The sequence below is a fragment of the Nicotiana attenuata genome, unplaced genomic scaffold (genome assembly GCF_001879085.1).
Source record: "Nicotiana attenuata strain UT unplaced genomic scaffold, NIATTr2, whole genome shotgun sequence".
NCBI classification, from domain to species: Eukaryota; Viridiplantae; Streptophyta; class Magnoliopsida; order Solanales; family Solanaceae; genus Nicotiana; species Nicotiana attenuata.
Genome location: NW_017672651.1, coordinates 14,725 through 20,981, shown reverse-complemented (window position 1 = coordinate 20,981; position 6,257 = coordinate 14,725). Strand labels below are relative to the sequence as shown.

The 6,257-nt window shown below is 37.1% G+C and overlaps 1 pseudogene; it reads right to left on the bottom strand.

Moving 5' to 3' along the window:
* Positions 1-1,080: 1,080 nt before the first annotated feature.
* On the bottom strand, positions 1,081-2,037 carry LOC109213976 (annotated as a pseudogene).
* Between the last annotated feature and the right edge of the window lie 4,220 nt (positions 2,038-6,257).

Below are 6,257 nucleotides of genomic sequence, written 5' to 3'. Positions count from 1 at the left end.
CATTTGGCAAAAATGTATTCTCTTACTCTTTGGCTCATATTTCTTCAGAATCATCTCTTTCTTAATTGTTCTTGCTTTATTGTTCTTAACCAACCTCGAGGCCACCTTAGCTCGAGGTCGAGACTATCTCGCACGTTGGTTTGATTCTACTTGTTTCTTTCATTAACACGCTAGTTTTCTTGGTTATTAATTCTGTGAATTTCGTTTACTTACCAGATGGTTATGTGACTGCACTGTGCTAAACAATCATACCGCACTTGTAAGATTTTTCTGGGCTTGTTATTATTATTGTATAAACAGACAATGTAAATTAAAGATCTTCTAATGACATGATTAATGTAAGCTAATATATTATAGTAGGTTTACTATAATAGGTTAGCTATAATTTTTTTTCAAATAACTGATATATTGATAATTCGCCATACATAAAGGGCAGCCTGATGCACTAAGCTAGGTCCCATTATGTGCGGGGTCTGGGGAAGGGTCGGACCACAAGGGTCTATTATACGCAGTCTTACCCTGTATTTATGCAAGAGGTTGTTTCCATGGCTCGAACCCATAACCTTTTGATCACATGGTAACAATTTTACCAGTTACGTCAAGGCTCCCCTTCATATTTACATATAATTACCTTATATTGTCAGTTTTAAGACTGACGGTTCATTTATTAAAGACTAGCTACTCCACTTTCAATATCCTCCGACCACATAAGTTGGTAGTTTTCATGTTTTTGGCCCTCTAGAAGATTATATGAACTGTGTAATTAAGCTGGTTCCTTATTTTTTGAAAATGCATGTACATTTTGCTCATAATATCGCAAGTAGCTAGACCATCAACACATGATTCGTAGAAGTACTAAAGAGTTCATAAAAATAATCAGACCATACATCAAGCTGAATTCATATTTTTTTTCCCATAATTAAGACCACTTGGTCTTATTATAGAGCCACTTCAGAGAATTACAAATATAGTACTATATACTTAACTATAAGTTGCTTTTTAGCGCAATTATTTAAGTTCTTGATATATACCAAGAAGAAATCCAATCATATATAACGTGAAATGGACATATCTTTTCAATTAGTATGGACTTTGGCCTATAACATTACCTGGAGGATCATAGTTGCAAGAGACAACATATCCTCCATTGTTACACCGAACCCTAGCACATCCAACACGAACCGAGTTACGCCAAACCACCTGAGTATAGTGTCCACACACCTGTCCTTGTGCACAAGTATTTGAGTCATGGACATAATACTGTTTCTCATCGACACCACATCTCAACGGCCTTAGTGGCCGTCATGAAATCGCCACTTCCCTCAGCTAGGTTTTCGCCGTATTGGCCATGAGAATGTACGAGGTTGCTGTTGCGTTTTTATTAAGGGGTGCGAATGGGAAATGGAAGAGGCACCTTTTAGATTGTACCTCTCCATATCACCCTTCCTTTGTCTATAAATTTAGAGGCTTGGCCTCATTTTTCATATATGAAATCAGACGTGAAAAATCTGAAATCTTTTCCCCTCTTTTCTACATTGTTGCATTATTTTCTAAATAAACATAAGTGTCAAGTGTGATTTACTCCGTTTGTTGAGTTCGCTGAAGTTCGGTGATTTGAAGTGCCGCTATCACAGAATAGTTATTCCGTTCTATCCTGGGAGGAATTAATCCGTATACCTTGGGCAACAGTGAGGGGATTAAATTCCTTAAGGACACATTGTGCATTCAGTGGGCTCGGAATTATTTTAGGATTTGTTTATTGAACTAACGTTTGTTTGCTTCTATATTTTTCTGATTTTGAACACAGTAATACCAACAGTTGCAATCTGCAGCCACTTGGAAAATTTGCGCATAGGCTGCTACCTGGTCGTCCAAGGTCCAAGGTTCTACGCCCACATCTGCACGAGCTGTGTTATGGGCATCCAAATAGTCTTGTTGAGAATTTTGGGCATGAGAAGAGTGGGATATTATTAGGAATAAGAGAAGTGTAGAGACAAGAAAAAATGAAGGCATTTGTGAAAAGAGAACAAATCCCATGACTATAGGGTTCCTACTTTATGTAACGTCTCGACCGGTCGTTTTGAGTTGTGGCGCGTCATTCGGCGGTTTGAGGCCTTAAGTAGCTTCACTTCAAGTATTATGACTTGTATGTGTGGCCGGAATCAAATTTCGGGATGTTCGGAGTTGATTTGGGAAGAAAATTCTAAATTCAAAAGCTTTAAGTTGGAAGAATTGACTAAGGTGTGACTTTTGAGCAAACGACCTCGAAACCGGGATTTGATGGTTCACTACTAGAAATTCGTCAAAAACCGACCACAATCGACCGACCAATTTTTGTCGATCGAAAAACCGGTCCAAAAAACGATCAAATTGGTCGATTTTCTTATTTTTCAATTATTTTTTACGAAATCGACCAACTTTGGTCGGTTTTCTTTAGGCAAAAATGCGAGAAACTATTTTTGAGTCCCGCGAAATTTATTTTTGAAGAAACCGACCAATTTTGATCGATAATTTTATTTTTTTAATAAAACCGACCACATTTGGTCAATTATTTTCATGCGAAAATACAATTAAAGAGTATAAATGAAATAAAGAACAGTCTTAAAATAAAATGCACAAATAGTCTAGTGGTAGAATAGTATCTTGCTACAGTACAGACCCCGGTTCGATTCCCAGATAGTGCATTTTTTAATTACATAATTAAAATACCGACCAACTTTGGTCGGAAAAACCGATCAACTTTGGTCGGTACGCCCTTCCGTCCTTCAAAATACCGCCCACACGTAAATGGTCGAGTTTTTGGACGGTTATTGGCCATTACCGATCAACTTTGGTCGATTTTTTTTGGACGATTTTTCTCGGATTTCTATAGTGGTTCCAATAGGTTCGTATGATGATTTCGGACCTGGCGTATGTTCGGGTCGAGTATCGGGTGGCCAGGGAGTATATCGGCGCTTATTGCGGAAGGTTGGCATTTTAAGGTTTAAGAATTCCCTAAGATTGGGTTGAAGTGGATTTGGATGTTATCGACATCGGTTTGGGATTTCGAGCCTCAGATTAGTTCTGTATGGTAATTTTGTACTTATGAGTGTATCCGGATATTTATTTGGAAGTTCGTAGTTGATTTTGGCTTGAAATTGCAAAAATTGGAAATGGAAGGTTTGGATGTTTGACCGGGAGTTGACTTTTTGATATCGGGGTCGAAATCCGATTCTGAAAATTGGAACCGGTCTGTTATTTCATTTATGACTTGTGTGCAAAATTTGAGGTCAATCGGACTTGATTTGATAGGTTTCGGCATCGAATGTAGAAGTTAGAATTTTTTTAGTTTCATTAGGCTTGAATTGGGGTGAAATTCATGTTTTATCGTTGTTTGATGTGATTTGAGGCCTCGACTAAGTTCATATGACGTTTTAGGACTTGTTGGTATATTTGGTTGGGGTCCTGGAGGCCTCGGGTGTATTTCGAGTGTTATCGGATCATTTTGGGCTACTTTGGATGCTAGTTTTCTGATGTCTAGTGTTGTTCTTCGTGTTCGCGAGGAGCCTCATGTTCGCGAAGAAGGATATTACTGCTGGGACTTTGTTCTTCGTGTTCGCGAAGAAGGAATTCTTGTTGTCCGTCGTCTGACTTTGAAAGCTTATATCTCATAATCTATAAAGAATTTAGAGATTATCCAAAAATGAAAGTTGTAGCTCTTGGTCTCTAGTTTTCAGAATGTTAAACCATTTTTCATTTGGAGTTGTGTACAAAAATCTATGGTGTATACACTACATGCTGTCTGGGAAAAGTTTGGAAATCTCTGCTGCATAGGCTGACTTTGGAAGCTTATATCTCGTAATATATAAGGAATTGGGAGATTATCAACAAATGAAAGTTATAGGCCTTGATGTCTAACTTTCAGAAAGTCAAACCATTTATCATTTGGATTTTCTGCAAAAAGTTATGACCATTATACTAGAAGTTGTCTCACAAGAGTTTGGAAATAGCTTTTGAGAATTTTGTTCATTGCGAACGCAATGGGAGGCTCGCGAACGCGAAGAAGGAAGTCGGGGCAATGTAATAAGTCCTCTATTTCGGACCTTTGAGCCATTATTTCATATTTTTAGTTGGTAACCTCGGGATTTTAGCGATTTTGGAGAGGAATTTCACCACCAAATTTGGGGTAAGCATTCTTGACTCACTTGTGATTATATTTCATGTAGTAATCTTTATTTTCCGTGTTAGATTATTGATTTTTCAAGAAGAAATTGGAAGAAATTTCTATAATTTCACAAAATAAATTTTCGAGTTTTGAACACCGATACAGAGTCGGATTTGAATGAAATTAGTATGGTTGAACTCGTAATTGAATGGGTTGTCGGATTTTGTGAGTTTCGTCGGGTTCCGAGACGTGGGCCTCACTGCCAACTTTTCGAGCGGAGTTGAAAATTATTATAAATTGAATTATAATGAGTATTAGAGTATATATTTATGGATTTGCACATTGATTGACTAGTTTTGGAGCGATGGGCATCGTTTTGAGTTGTTGGAAAAACTTTGGAGTCGGCTATGGAACTTCAAAGCGAGGTAAGTCTCCTTTCTAACCTTGTAACAGAGAATTAACCCCATCGGTGAATTGATTTAATATGTGGTTCTATTTGTTGGGGGCTACGTACGTACGAGGTAACGAGATTCCGTACGTAGCTACTAATTATGCTTATGTCCGGATACTCTAGGATCCAAATCATGTTATACTTGCGATGTTTGCACCCTACTTGCTAATTTAATTGCTTAAATCATATTGGAACTTGATAAAGGAATCGTAAAAGGTCAAATTTCATTTACTTTGAGTTTTGGACAGGTTACTTGACCGTTAATGAGAATTGGTGTTTCTTTGAATATTAGCGTCTTAATAATTTTAAGTCGGTTGTTTATAAAGTATTTTCTCTTCTTGTGGAGCGGGCGAACATCTCAGTAGCTGAATAGATGCATCTATGGTTCGTGTCATTCGACCCTTTGACAGTGCACAGTTTATATATTATGTTGGATCGGGTCGTATGACCTCGGCATAATTCGTGTGTAAAAAAAGTTCTTGGAGTCCAATTATAACTGATATTGCTTCATTGGTTTGAGAGATTAATTTGTTAAATGATAGAAATTAATTTAGGATCCACTATTAGTGAAAGAATTGTTTATTTATTTCTTGTTATTGAGTTTTCAGTTGTATTTATATAATCCATGCTTAATTATAATTTCAGTATTTTATTGTTAGCCCATAGTAAGTGTCAAAGTCGACCCCCTCATACTACTTTTTCGAGGTTAGGCTAGATACTTACTGGGTACGCATCGATTTACGTACTCATGCTACACTTGCTGCACATTTTGTGCAGGTACATATATGTCTAGTGGCCTTGTGGGCGCAGAGGCGCGGCTATTGCGGGGACTTACGGTGAGCTGCATTCCATGTTACGAATCCGCAGCATACAAAGTCTCCATCAGAGTTATTTACATTCCCCTGTCTAATTTATATTCCAGACAGATGTTGTATATTATCATATTTCCTAGTTGATGCCCATGCACTCGTGACACCGGGTTTTGGGGATTCCTACAAGATGTTTAGTATGGTGGTTCACATAATTACTATCATATTACCCTGTAGATTTTATCTCATGTTATTTAATTAAATGGAAATTATTATTTTAAAAGTAATAAAATGAGTAGGTAAATTGATAAATCAAATGTTGGCTTGCTTGATGGTGGCGTTAGGCGCCATCACGATCTATAGCGAATTTTGGATCGTGACATTTTCTTCCCTTAAAATGTTTTATTTTGAATGGAAAAACTAGATATACTACCGACTACCAAGGGTATTTATAGGACAAATCTTGAAGATTTCACGGCGATCATTCATGTACTTACTAAAATTTCTTGACATGGTAATATCAATGTAAGATATCCTGTTATAGATAGTTATTTATCCTATTTTCTAGGTTACCATATTAAACTTATATAAGCAATTACCAATTGTTGTAAAATATTTTATCTGACACCTGAGGTCTTGTTCATCCTTAACCAAAGGTCTGGGTATGGAGTTATTTTTGTTAGGGAGCGTTTTACCCCTCAACGTGGGATTTTCCGGCGCGAATCCGGACTTAGTCGGGCCCTAATATGAGTACCGGACACCGAGTAAGAAACAAAAAAAATATATTTTACCTGATATTGCAAAATAATTTTAAAATTGTCAATGCATGAAGGTTAAACACTTTTTTTGATCT